This window comes from Oncorhynchus nerka, linkage group LG15, assembly GCF_034236695.1.
Source record: "Oncorhynchus nerka isolate Pitt River linkage group LG15, Oner_Uvic_2.0, whole genome shotgun sequence".
Taxonomy (NCBI): domain Eukaryota; kingdom Metazoa; phylum Chordata; class Actinopteri; order Salmoniformes; family Salmonidae; genus Oncorhynchus; species Oncorhynchus nerka.
In genome coordinates this window covers 32852696-32867856 of record NC_088410.1, presented here as the reverse complement: position 1 = coordinate 32867856, position 15161 = coordinate 32852696, and positions in this window count along the sequence as shown.

The following is a 15161-nucleotide window of genomic DNA, read 5'->3' as shown; positions in this document are numbered from 1 at the left end:
GAGTTATTTTACCTCAGCAGGGCCAGTATTGGCTAACGTTGCTAATTAGCGGAAAAGTGGCATCTGCCGCTATCAGGATGCTAATTGCTGGAGCGTTAGTACCTTGGGCTTTACTGTTTCATGATTTACAGAGTCTATGCCCTGACGGGTTTGTCTATAAAGAGTTACTTGGGCTGATGGAGAGACCTGGTGGGTTACATAATAGATTGAATGCAAATGTTAACCGTGCTACACCAACTCTGTGGTTAAACTGCTGCAACAGGTGTTGAGGGTTTAAAATGTGATAAGTGTGTTAACATATTGTGACAAGTATTGAAGAATGAACCATTGTAACAAGTGTTGAGTGCTAATGGGAAAAATGGAAAAATTTGAATTTCCTCATTTAATAAAAAAAAAGATTTGTGTCATCTTCCATACATCCATCTATCCTTCATCCCTTTTACGTATGACACACACACACACACACACACACACACACACACACACACACACACACACACACACACACACACACACACACATCATCTAAATAATCAGGTGATTAAGGATGCAGCGATTTGCCAGCCCAGCCCAGCACAGAGACCAGATCACAGCTTATCTTCTTCTCATTATGTCAACAGCACCTAAATGCAAATGATGTTTTGGTCACAAGAATGACACAGGTCTGCAGAAATACTGAGTGACTCAGAAAGTTACTGTTAATTGAAGTACAGTTGGTATTGGAAGTATTCACCCCCCTTGGAGTTTTTCACATTTTGTGGAGTTGAAATAGATTTAATTGTCATTGAAATAAACAAAATACTTGATAATGCCAGTGAAAATATATATATATATATTTTTTTTACAAACGTATAAAAATTAAATAACTAAAATATAGTTGCTGCATAAGCATTCAAACCTCTTTTTTAGGCAAGCCTAAATTAGTCAAATATATAAAATATGACTTAACAAGTCACACAATATGTTACATGCACTCACTCTGTGTAAAATAAGGGTTTAACTGATATTTGAATGACTACCCCTTCCTCTGTCCCCCATACTTACAACATCTGTAAGGTCCCTCAGTCAAGTACTGAGTTGCAAGCACAGATTCAACTACAAATACCAGGGAGCTTTTCAAAAGCTCGAAAGAAGGGCAGTGATTGGTAGATGGGTAACAATAACAAATCAGACATTGAATATCTCTTTAAGCATGGTCAAGTTAATAATTAGGCTGTGGATGATTTATTAAACAACCCAGACACAAAGATACAGTCGTCCTTCTGAACTGAAACTGCTTAGGGATGTCACCATGAGGTCATTGATGATTTTAAAACCACTACAATGGCTGTTATGGGAAAACTGAGGATGGATCAATATCATTGAAATGACTCCACAATAATGACCTCAATTACAGAGTGAAAATAAGTATACAAATTTACAGAATAATGAATATTCCAAATCCTATATGCAACAATGCACTAAAGTAATACTGCAAAAAAAACATGGGAAATGAATGCACTTTTTGGCATAAAAAAGGCCTTATGCTTGGAGCAAATCCAACACAATATCAGGAATCAAGGTGAGACCCAGATACAGACTGTCGAAGTAACAATGTTTATTATAGCAACAGGGGCAGGGAAAGACAGGTCAAGGAAGCAAGGGGTCGATAATCCAGAGTATAGGGGCAAGGGTACAGGACGGCTGTCAAGGCAGGAGGGCTCAGAGACAGGATAGACAAGGGTCAAAACCAGGAGGGGTAAGAAAAGGAGAGACTAGGAAAAGCAGGAGCTGAGAAAAACGCTGGTTGACTCGACAAACAAGACGAACTGGCAACGGACAAACAGAGAACACTGGTATAAATACACAGGGGATAATGGGGAAGATGGGCAACACCTGGAGGAAGGTGGAGACAATCACAAGGACAGGTGAAACAGATCAGTGTGACACACAATACATCGCTGAGTAACTGCCTCCTTATCTTCAAGCTCAGTGGTGGCTGCATCATGGTATTGGTATGCTTGACATCGGCACCGACTGGGGAGTATTTCAGGATCAAAATAAACGGGATGGAGCTAAGCACAGGCAATATCCTAGAGGGAAACCTGCTTCAGTCTGCTTTACACCAGACACTGGGAGAGGAATTCCCCCTTCAGCAGAACAATAACCTACAGCAAAAGGCCAAACCTACACTGGAGTGGCTTACCAAGAAGACAGTGAATCAAGTGATCAAGTTGTGACTTAAATCTGCTTGGAAATCTATGGCAAGACTTGAAAATTGCTGTCTAGTCATGATCCCCAACACCTTCCTTGAAGAATTTAGAAAATAATAATAGGCAAATACTGCACAATACATGTGTGCAGAGCTCTTATGAGACTTACCCAAGAAGACTCACAGCTGTAATTGCTGCCACTACATGTATTGACTCAGGGGGGTGAATACTTATCTAATCAAGGTATATTAGTGTTTTTTTTTTCATGAATCTTTATAAAATGTTATAAAACTGTCTTCCACGTTGACATAACAGCATATTTTTTGTAGATCGTTGACAAAACATGACAATGAAATCCATCTGAATCCCACGTTGTAACTTTTAAGAAACCCAAGGGGGGAAATGCTTATGGTAGACATTGGATATCACCTTGGATCATTAAGAGATGTGACCGTCATTTATAGGAGAATGAAGTCCCTTGAATAATATATATTATTTTCACTTATATAGGCAGGAGGGTGTTGAGCAATGAGCCTGTGAATGTGAGTGTCTAGAATAATATGATTTGAGTGTTGTGTGTGTGTGTATTGTGTGTGTGCTCCTGTCAGCTCAGCCCAGTCCAAGCTCTTCTCTGTCCTGGTACTCCGATGGTGGAACCAGCTTCCCCCCAGGAGCTAGAACAGTCCCTGCCCATCTTCCCGAAAACATCTGAAACCCTACCTTTTCAAAGAGTATCTTCAATCAAAAATAAATAATAATAGCTACGATAGCTACTTTAATGAGGAAAAGTGTACTTACTATGACAGTGATATGTGGTTGTTCCACCGAGCTATCTTGAAGTGAATGCGTTAACTGTAAGTCGCTCTGGATAAGAGTGTCTGCTAAAGGACTCAAATGTCACATTCGTCTCTCTATTTGTATTATGCCCTTGACATTTATGGAAATCCTCTATTGAAGTCAACCATATAATTTGCCATTTGGCTGCTCTAATAATTGAATATGCTATTATCATTCAATGAGTGGTGTCATCATTACACCACTAGAAACTGCATTGTTGGTTAAGGGCTTGTAAGTAAGCAACTCACTGTAAGGTCTACACCTGTTGTATTTGGCGCATGTGACAAATAACATTTGATTTGATCTCTCTGATATGCACTGGATATCACCTTGGATCATGTGACTGTCATTTATAGGAGAATGAAGTCCCTTGAATAATATATGTTCATGACGTTTATATAAGCAGGAGGGTATTGGGTGGTGAGTCTATGTGAATGAAGTGTCTTGAATAATTAGATTTCAGTGTTGTGTGTGTGTGTGTGTGTGTGTGTGTGTGTGTGTGTGTGTGTGTGTGTGTGTGTGTGTGTGTGTGTGTGTGTGTGTGTGTGTATTGTGTGTGTGTGTGGTCCAGTCTGTTATAAACTCCACAGCCAGAGTAGCTAGTTAGATCTTTTAGACTAGTGTTGGTGTTCACTATGCTGGGTTTCTCTTACAACTCTTCAGCTGATCAGTATATTACGTGGATAATGGCTTACGAGGCCATGCATAGCCAGACGATAGTCGTAGACGTGTTATGTATCACCAGTGTCAAGGTGGGTGGCCTAATGGAGATGTCAACAAATTACAGGGGACAGCCTTGATGGTGATTGGACGTCAAGTGTTACCATCTGACCCTTGACCAAACCTTTATAGTATCCTGGGGTCCTGACGGTGTCTGTGATTGTTCTGGCAACAAGCGTGAGAATAGAGTGTATATGGTGTGCTAAGGCATGCCACACACACACACACACACACACACACACACACGCACGCACGCACGCAGGCACGCACGCACGCACGCACGCACGCACGCACGCACGCACACACACACACACACACACACACACACACACACACACACACAGAGGCAGCTTTCTCTGTCTTACACACACACACACAAAACACACAAACACACACACACACTCCTCAACGCGTCTCTCCTGAAGTGTGCTGCATTGCAGAGACGGTGGATGACTCATCCTCAGGTTTCAGGCAAACACACTTTGTATCGCCATGGGTACCAGAACCCACAAGCCCTTGCTGTGTACATGTACGTTAGTCACGTAAGGTACGTTAGTCACTTGTTTCAGCTATTGATTCCTGTAGTCCCTTTTGGAGTTAGTTTTCCTAACTTGAATACCCATCCTACCGTAACTAATTTAATTATCTGATAAAAGCATATAATTGACCACGTGTTGCACCAAAGATGCATTATCTTAGAATTCCTTTTGTTGGGGGCTAATCGTAATTGATCTGGCTATGCTGCATGAGTGAAAAAGCAATGCAAACCTTGGTACCGTGCTGGGTAATTCAGCTATCTGATTGATTCTCTCTCCCTCATTCCTCTCCCCCTCTCTCTCTCTCTCTCTCTCTCTCTCTCTCTCTCTCTCTCTCTCTCTTCTCTCTCCATTCCTCCCTCTCTCCCTCTCTCCCTCTCTCCCTCCCCCCAGCTAGTGACCTTGGAATCTTGGTTGAAGACTTTGATCAGCTGACATTAAAAATGTATGTACAATCAATTTTTGTGCTAAATCCTTTTCTTTCGAAATAAGATAGGTTGCCATTAGTATACATTCTCTATACATTATTTATCGAGATTTGTTTAGGGAAGAAGAGAAAACTTCTTACTGTCCTACATGTCTTAAAATACAGTAGAGCAAATGGGCTTAGATTACAGTACTGATTTTCACACCATAATGCATCCATCCCATTGTCCCTATTAAAGAGGAAGGTTAGAGAGACCTCTGTCTCTCTCTCTCCCACACACACTACAGAGATGCAAGTGTGTGTGTGTGTGTGTGTGTGTGTGTGAGGGGGGCATTAACCTTCTAGGAACATATACTTAGTTTATGTGCATTCTGCAATTAGCAACCTTCAAAACCAGCTCCTACACCCCACTGTTCCTTAGCAACACGCCAAGAACCTGCAGCATTTACATATATATGGGAAAGTCATTATTTCCCGTCAGTGAACGAGATGCTGCTATGTATAGGCTTGCCTGCATGTCATTCGTGGTTTAGCTGTCAGTCAGATTTGTTTGCCCAATAGTAAGCCTACTACCACTATTGCATCCCCATAGCACACACAACTGGTCGTACGCAATCATATGTTTGAAATGAATTGAATTAGTTATATTTAGTTTTTTGTACTTTACCCCCCTTTTCTCACCAATTTCGTGATATCCAATCGCAATCTTGTCTCATCCCTGCAACTCCCCAACAGGCTCGGGAGAGGCAAAGGTCGAGTCATGCGTCCATCCAAAACATGACCCCCGAAACCACCCTTCTTAACACCGCTCGCTTAATCCGGTAAAGCCCCCCAGCCAAACCCTCGCCTAACCCAGAAGACGCTTGGCCAATTGTGCGGAACCCTACGGGACTCCCAGTCATGGCCGGTAATGACACAGCCTGGGATCGAACCCGGGTCTGTAGTGACATCTCAAGCACTGTGATGCAGTGCCTTAGACCGCTGCGCCACTCGGGAGTCCAAAATGATAATTTTTTAAATGTTTATGGTTAATGCCTTTTGCTTTTTCAATTTGTTTCAAAGGTCACACACACTTGTGGAAACTAACAGGCACTCATACTTGAACCTTTCCACACTAAGGTTGAGATTATCATCAAGATCCTAAAATTGTGTTCTCTCAGAGGGGTTGGGTTAAATGCGCAAGACACATTTCACATTTCATTTTCCTTTCATCTATTTTACAGGGGAGTTCAATGAGAAACAAGTGTTTTTATTTTATTTTAAGTCCTAATGCACAAAAGAGGATTTGTCCTGTCGTGGCTCCTGTCGTGGCTCATTGTGGCTTAGTAATTCGACTGATTCAGTGTCATGAATTCTGGTGGCAGAAAAGGAAACTGAGTCGTAACTGTGGCTCAGGGGAAATTGAACATGAACTGATATTAATCTGATGGGGAAATCTGAAATTGTGTTGTTCTTTCAGGATAGGATCAGACTGTTGAATGTGATTTTCTGCATTTTCTCTGCCTTGGTCTACCGTTAAAAATGTTGGAGATCAATTTTGGAGATCAACATTTATGAATGATATACAGTGGGGCAAAAAGTATTTAGTCAGCCACCAATTGTGCAAGTTCTCCCACTTAAAAAAATGAGAGAGGCCTGTAATTTTCATCATAGGTACACTTCAACTATGACAGACAAAATGAGAAGAAAAAAATCCAGACAATCACATTGTAGGATTTTTTATGAATTTATTTGCAAATTGTGGTGGAAAATAAGTATTTGGTCAATAACAAAAGTTTATCTCAATACTTTGTTATATACCCTTTGTTGGCAATGACAGAGGTCAAACATTTTCTGTAAGTCTTCACAAGGTTTTCACACACTGTTGCTGGTATTTTGGCCCATTTCTCCATGCAGATCTCCTCTAGAGCAGTGATGTTTTGGGGCTGTTGCTGGGCAACACGGACTTTCAACTCCCTCCAAAGATGTTCTATGGGGTTGAGATCTGGAGACTGGCTAGGCCACTCCAGGACCTTGAAATGCTTCTTATGAAGCCACTCCTTCGTTGCCCGGGCGGTGTGTTTGGGATCATTGTCATGCTGAAAGACCCAGCCACGTTTCATCTTCAATGCCCTTGCTGATGGAAGGAGGTTTTCACTCAAAATCTCACGATACATGGCCCCATTCATTCTTTCCTTTACACAGATCAGTCGTCCTGGTCCCTTTGCAGAAAAACATGATGTTTCCACCCCCATGCTTCACAGTAGGTATGGTGTTTTTTGGATGCAACTCAGCATTCTTTGTCCTCCAAACACGACGAGTTGAGTTTTTACCAAAAAGTTATATTTTGGTTTCATCTGACCATATGACATTCTCCCAATCTTCTTCTGGATCATCCAAATGCTCTCTAGCAAACTTCAGACGGGCCTGGACATGTACTGGCTTAAGCAGGGGGACACGTCTGACACTGCAGGATTTGAGTCCCTGGCGGCGTAGTGTGTTACTGATGGTAGGCTTTGTTACTTTGGTCCCAGCTCTCTGCAGGTCATTCACTAGGCCCCCCCGTGTGGCTCTGGGATTTTTGCTCACCGTTCTTGTGATCATTTTGACCCCACGGGGTGAGATCTTGCGTGGAGCCCCAGATCGAGGGAGATTATCAGTGGTCTTGTATGTCTTCCATTCCCTAATAATTGCTCCCACAGTTGATTTCTTCAAACCAAGCCGCTTACCTATTGCAGATTCAGTCTTCCCAGCCTGGTGCAGGTCTACAATTTTGTTTCTGGTGTCCTTTGACAGCTCTTTGGTCTTGTCCATAGTGGAGTTTGGAGTGTGACTGTTTGAGGTTGTAGATAGGTGTCTTTTATACTGATAACAAGTTCAAACAGGTGCCATTAATACAGGTAACGAGTGGAGGACAGAGGAGCCTCTTAAAGAAGAAGTTACAGGTCTGTGAGAGCCAGAAATTCTGCTTGTTTGTAGGTGACCAAATACTTATTTTCCACCATCATTTGCAAATAAATTCATAAAAAATCCTATTTTGTGATTTTCTGGATTTTCTTTCTGATTTTGTCTGTCATAGTTGAAGTGTACCTATGATGAAAATTACAGGCCTCTCTCATCTTTTTAAGTGGGAGAACTTGCACAATTGGTGGCTGACTAAATACTTGTTCTCCCCACTCTATGTACTTCATAAACCAAGCATATAAAAAATGGTAATACATTTAGCTTTTCGCAAACTTGAACTCTTTATAGGCTCCCTGCGTTCTTAGTACAGTACTACAGTACGCATCAAAACAGCAGCGTTCTAGTAGTATAATTCCATCTCACAGCACGAAAGTAAAGGGTAGACGCCATATTTACGAGCTGGCAGTTACAGCTCACAATTCAAAGACACGAATAAAGAACATCCCATTTTCTCTCCCATCACAGTGAGTGTGATGACGCAGGTAATGCAGGGACTTTGACATTCACGCCGACTGGCTTCTTCATGTTTATCTCACATTTCACCTATGTCGTTGTCATATGCTTTGTTTTACATGGAATGTGGAGGAAGACATGTGGAGAGAGACACAGTAAACAAAAACAATCTGAACGTATACACTTAATCAGAACGTTCATTAACAGCCTATATGGCTTTGAGTCTATAGCAGCCCAGCCAGGGACAAACTATCTTCAAGTGGGGTCTGGTGGAGTCAAGTCAGAGGAGTTCTTGACTGAACAGAAACTCGCATCAGAGAGTTCTTGCAAAATGGCGTGCAATTAGGAAATCCCTTGAACACTAGTTCTGGCACACCACTTGTTTGGTTTCTTTAGCCAGAGAACGCTTCTTTTGGCCGAAGATGAGAGAAGAAATGGGACACTGTGGAAGAAATGGGACACTGTGTGACAAGTGTCCGCAGCTGTCTGAAGCAAAAGAAACCAAACGGAATGACAAGAACACCATTGCAAAGCTTCGAAACCTTTGCTCCATTTGAGATCATCTCAATCAACTACCTTCAACTTAAATAAGAATTTGTTCTTCACTGACTTGCCTAGTTAAATAAAGTATTCAATAAAAAAATTAAAACATCTGGAGAGAAGCAATTGTGGTATTGAATACATTCTGGTTTTGGTAGACCACTTCACAAAGTTTGCCCAGACTTACGCTACACCGAACAAGTCCAGCAGGACTGCAGCACGCAAGATCTTCAATGACATAATTGTGTGATTCGGCTACCCATCGGGGAAGTAGTTCGAGAATGAACTGTTTGGAAAGTTGCAAAGCTACAGTGGGATACAACCCTCAATAACGACACAATACCTTCCACAATCAAATCCAGCAGAAATGCTTCAACAGAACTTTGTAAGGTATGCTGAGTAAACTGGAAGAAATACAGAAACCGAACTGGACGGATTACCTCACAAAGTTGTTCATGCCTATAACTCAACTGTATATGAGTCAACCCTTTTTTTTTCGTCTTTGGACTAGAACCAATACTACCAATCCACCTGCTATTCCTGAGAGAAGAAGAAGGAAGAACACGGACTCGAGCAGGATGTGCAGAGAAAAGGAAGACTTCGATGCAGGAAGTTAACTACAATCAAAGTACATGGAGTTCAGTACTGGAACCTGGAGACCATGTCCTGATAAGAAACCTGTCACAGAGAGGAGGACCTGGTCAAATTTGTGCTTACTGGGAAAACAATATCCATGTGGTTAAAGAAAGAAGAGGAGTGAACTGTCTAGCCTCTGTGGTTCAACCATTAGATGGAATCGGACAACAAAGAATCTTACACAGAAATCTTGTTACCCTGTCCTTACCTCATCGATGGACAAAACACACAGCAAAACACAGAAACCAGAAAGAGAAAAACACACAAAAAACAACAAACCTGAAAGAGAAAAACACACAAAAAACAACAAACATGAAAGAGAAAAACACAAAAAACTAATTTAAATTGTTCTTCTTAGAACAGTAGGGAGGCAATACTTCAGTTGGTACTTCAGTCTTTAGTTCAGTACTTTTCAGTTGGACCAGGTTTCAGACTTGGAGAACGGAACACTAATGGCAAAGGAATGGTAATGGTTCCTTGGGTTATTGAGTGATAGGATCGAAGGCGAGAGAGAGAGAGTGAGAGAGGAGGACAGGGATTTGGTGGCCTTAACGGATGGCATTTGCCAATGAGTGCTGGGGCTTGAGCGTAATGACTGCACATCATGTGAGGCCAGTGACGCAGGGAGGAGGACGGAAGAACAAACTGCGAGAAAATATCTGGTCCTGGGAGACCATGGTGAGTCATCCACCCATCTGCGTCATCTGAATGGAAGAGAGAGAGAGAGAGAGAGAGAGAGAAAGAGAGGAGGGGGAGACAGAGGGGGGAGACAGAGAGGGGGAGATAGAGAGACAGAGAGAGAGAGAAAGAGAGGGGGGGAGACAGAGAGGGGGGGACAGAGAGGGGGAGAGAGAGAGACAGAAAGAGAGAGAGAAAGACAGAGAGACAGAGACAGAGAGAGAGAGGGAGAGAGGGAGAGAGGAAGAGAGAGACAGAGACAGAGAGACAGAGACTTGAACAACAGTAGGCAGGTAAGTACAGAGTTGATAGCCTTCAATGTATGAAATGACCTATGAACAAAGGGACGCCTGCGTTTAATACATGTGTTGTTTTCCGGCTCCTGTGAACTAGTACAACAGGGTCTGTCCTGAACACCTGCCAATTAGTATTCATTAAACAGTTGTAGATGGACAAGATACAGACACCAATGCTTAGGGAGGTGTGTAAGTAACTGGGCAACTGTGACACCTGCAGGTGCAACAGATTCAGGTTTCATTCAGGTTTTGGCCAAACTCCGGTAGATCTGAATATGTTGCAAAACAGTAATGACACTGTAGACCTGTGTGTCACTTATTATAGGAAGTAATAGTAGCCTAGTAATCATCCCATACCTTACATGCAAACATCCTCCCAGAACTTAATCTCTGTGTATCATAATAGTAGCCTACCTAGTCTAGCAATCATCCCATACCTTACATGCAAACATCCTCCCAGAATTTAATCTCTGTGTATCATAATAGTAGCCTAGTAATCATCCCATACCTTACATGCAAACATCCTCCCAGAACTTAATCTCTGTGTATCATAATAGTAGCCTAGTAACCATCCCATACCTTACATGCAAACATCCTCCCAGAACTTAATCTCTGTGTATCATAATAGTAGCCTAGTAACCATCCCATACCTTACATGCAAACATCCTCCCAGAACTTAATCTCTGTGTATCATAATAGTAGCCTACCTAGTCGTAACCATCCCATACCTTACATGCAAACATCCTCCCAGAACTTAATCTCTGTGTATCATAATAGTAGCCTACCTAGTCTAGCAATCATACCATACCTTACATGCAAATATCATCCCAGAACTTAATCTCTGTGTATCATAATAGTAGCCTAGTAATCATCCCATACCTTACATGCAAACATCCTCCCAGAACTTAATCTCTGTGTATCATAATAGTAGCCTACCTAGTCTAGCAATCATCCCATACCTTACATGCAAATATCATCCCAGAACTTCATCTCTGTGTATCATAATAGTAGCCTACCTAGTCTAGCAATCATCCCATACCTTACATGCAAACATCATCCCAGAACTTCATCTCTGTGTATCATAATAGTAGCCTACCTAGTCTAGCAATCATCCCATACCTTACATGCAAATATCATCCCAGAACTTCATGTCTGTGTATCATAATAGTAGCCTACCTAGTCTAGCAATCATCCCATACCACATGCAAATATCATCCCAGAACTTAATCTCTGTGTATCATAATAGTAGCCTACCTAGTCTAGCAATCATCCCATACCTTACATGCAAATATCATCCCAGAACTTCATCTCTGTGTATCATAATAGTAGCCTACCTAGTCTAGCAATCATCCCATACCTTACATGCAAATATCATCCCAGAACTTCATCTCTGTGTATCATAATAGTAGCCTACCTAGTCTAGCAATCATCCCATACCTTACATGCAAATATCATCCCAGAACTTAATCTCTGTGTATCATAATAGTAGCCTACCTAGTCTAGCTATCATCCCATACCTTACATGCAAATATCATCCCAGAACTTAATCTCTGTGTATCATAATAGTAGCCTACCTAGTCTAGCAATCATCCCACACCTTACATGCAAATATCATCCCAGAACTTCATCTCTGTGTATCATAATAGTAGCCTACCTAGTCTAGTAATCATCCCATACCTTACATGCAAATATCATCCCAGAACTTCATCTCTGTGTATCATAATAGTAGCCTACCTAGTCTAGCAATCATCCCATACCTTACATGCAAATATCATCCCAGAACTTCATCTCTGTGTATCATAATAGTAGCCTACCTAGTCTAGCAATCATCCCATACCTTACATGCAAATATCATCCCAGAACTTCATCTCTGTGTATCATAATAGTAGCCTACCTAGTCTAGCAATCATCCCATACCTTACATGCAAATATCATCCCAGAACTTCATCTCTGTGTATCATAATAGTAGCCTACCTAGTCTAGCAATCATCCCATACCTTACATGCAAATATCATCCCAGAACTTCATCTCTGTGTATCATAATAGTAGCCTACCTAGTCTAGTAATCATCCCATACCTTACATGCAAATATCATCCCAGAACTTCATCTCTGTGTATCATAATAGTAGCCTACCTAGTCTAGCAATCATCCCATACCTTACATGCAAATATCATCCCAGAACTTCATCTCTGTGTATCAGATTGGCTGTCTCAAGCTGTTTCTCTCTCCATTTCTAAAGTTACTCTGACCTCTACTGACAGTAAAGTGTAAAGTCATGTCAGTTTTCAGTTCATTTCCAACATTTACAGGTCGCTGTATGTTTTAGCTTTTTTCCACTAGAGGGTGGCAAACATTCATTCATTCACCGCATGCCTTGGGCTGGTAATATACTGTATATACTCAATAAAAATATTAACACAACATGTAAGGTGTTAGCCTCATGTTTTATGGGCTGAAATAAACATCCCAGAAATGTTCCTTCCTTACAAAAGTATTTTTAACTCAAATTCTGTGGATAAATCTGTTTATTAGTGAGTGCTAGTGAGTATTTCTCCTTTGACAAGATAATCCATCCACCTGACAGGTGTGGCATATCAATAAGCTGATAATACAGCATGATCATCACACAGGTGCAACTTGTGTTGGGGACAATAAAAGGCCACTCTAGAATATGCAGTTTTGTCACACAACACAATGCCAGAGACGTCTCATGTTTTGAGGAAGTGTTCAATTGGCATGCTGACTGCAGGAATGTCCACCAGAGCTGATTCCAGGGAATTTCAATTTGAATGTTCTACCATAAACTGCCTCCAACGTCGTTTTAGAGAATTTGGCAGTACGTCCAACCGGCCTCACAACTGCAGATTACGAGTAACCATGCCAGTCGAGGACCTTCACATCTGGCTTCTTCACCTGCGATATCGTTTGAGGAGTATTTCTGTCTGTAATAAAGCTCTTTTGTGGGGAACAATTTATTCATATTGACTGGGTCTGGCTCCCAAGTGGGTGGGCCTATGCCCTCCCAGGCCCACCTATGGCTAAACCCCTGACCAGTCATGTGAAATCCATAGATTAGGGCCTCATTTATTTATTTAAATTGACTAATTTCCAGGGTTGGGTAGGTTATTTTCTAAATGTAATCCGTTACAGTTGCTAGTTACCTGTTCAAAATTGTAATCAGTAATGTAACTTTTGGATTACCCAAACTCAGTAACGTAATCTGATTACATTCCGTTACTTTTAGATTACGTTCCCCTTAAGAGGCATTAAAAGAAGACACAAATGTATGATACCATTTGAACAACGTCTATTGCAGGATAAATCAACGTTAAGGTTTACATAGCTGACCATAAATGGATGTTAAATTGTACTTTATAGGTTGGTTATGAAGGCTTCTTCTACCCCGTCGTTTTCTACTACATATAATAATACGATTAAATTATATCTTTACATTTAAAACCAAAGTCAATCAGAATTCCAGTGATTCCAATAAATGTTATGCTCCTTGCTCTTCAAGAATAGGACTTGGAAATACGGAAGTATAGATTAGCCAAATTGTTTTACCCGAGCATGACCCTAAAACAAAGTACTTATTCGCCAGCCCTACTCTGTTGTTTATGATTTTGATGTCATGGAGGACTGATTGGGCTCGTTGATTCAAATTGAAAAATAAATGCTGCGCTCATCAAATGGCATGCTTTGAGCACTACTGAAAAGTGCTATTTACATGTACAAAATGAATGCCATATGCTGCATTTGCTATAGGCCTATTGTTTACCTTTTTGTTGGTGACACTTTGATATCTTGATAACATGCAGCTGTTTAAAGGGCAAATACACAGATGAAACGATAACAAAACGGTCGCCCGGCCTCTGTTTTGGTAATTAGCTGAGGGATGGGCCTGGAAAAATATAACCACTCTCAGATAAATAGACAGAGCTATGGATGCAAGGACTGAAAATCCATGATATAAAAATTGTTTTAACCATGTTATGAGGCTATACCGTGTTTGTTACATTTACAATGTTTAAAAACATTGGAGTAATACAAGCTTATATTTTGGGGTGACCGTTGAACTAAATCATGAGGCATTTATAAGTTATATTCTTCAAAAATCGAATTATATATATATATAGACTTAAACAACACAATGTAACTCAAAGTCAATCACACTTCTGTGAATTCAAACTGTCCACTTAGGAAGCAACACTGATTGACAATAAATTTCACATGCTGTTGTTCAAATGGAATAGACAACAGGTGGAAATTATAGGCAATTAGCAAGACACCCCCAATAAAGGAGTGGTTCTGCAGGTGGTGACTACAGACCACTTCTCAGTTCCTATGCTTCCTGGCTGATGTTTTGGTCACTTTTGAATGCTGGCGGTGCTTTTACTCTAGTGGTAGCATGAGACGGAGTCTACAACACACACAAGTGGCTCAGGTAGTGCAGCTCATCCAGGATGGCACATCAATGCGAGCTGTGGCAAGAAGGTTTGCTGTGTCTGTCAGCATAGTGTCCAGAGCATGGAGACGCTACCAGGAGACAGGCCAGTACATCAGGAGACGTGGAGGAGGCCGTAGGAGGGCAACAACCCAGCAGCAGGACCGCTACCCCTGCCTTTGTGCAAGGAGGAGCACTGCCAGAGCCCTGCAAAATGACCTCCAGCAGGCCACAAATGTGCATGTGTCTGTTCAAACGGTCAGAAACAGACTCCATGAGGGTGGTATGAGGGCCCGACGTCCACAGGGGAGGGTTGTGCTTACAGCCCAACATCGTGCAGGACGTTTGGCATTTGCCAGAGAACACCAAGATTGGCAAATTCGCCACTGGCGCCCTGTGCTCTTCACAGATGAAAGCAGGTTCACACTGAGCACATGTGACAGACGTGACAGTCTGGA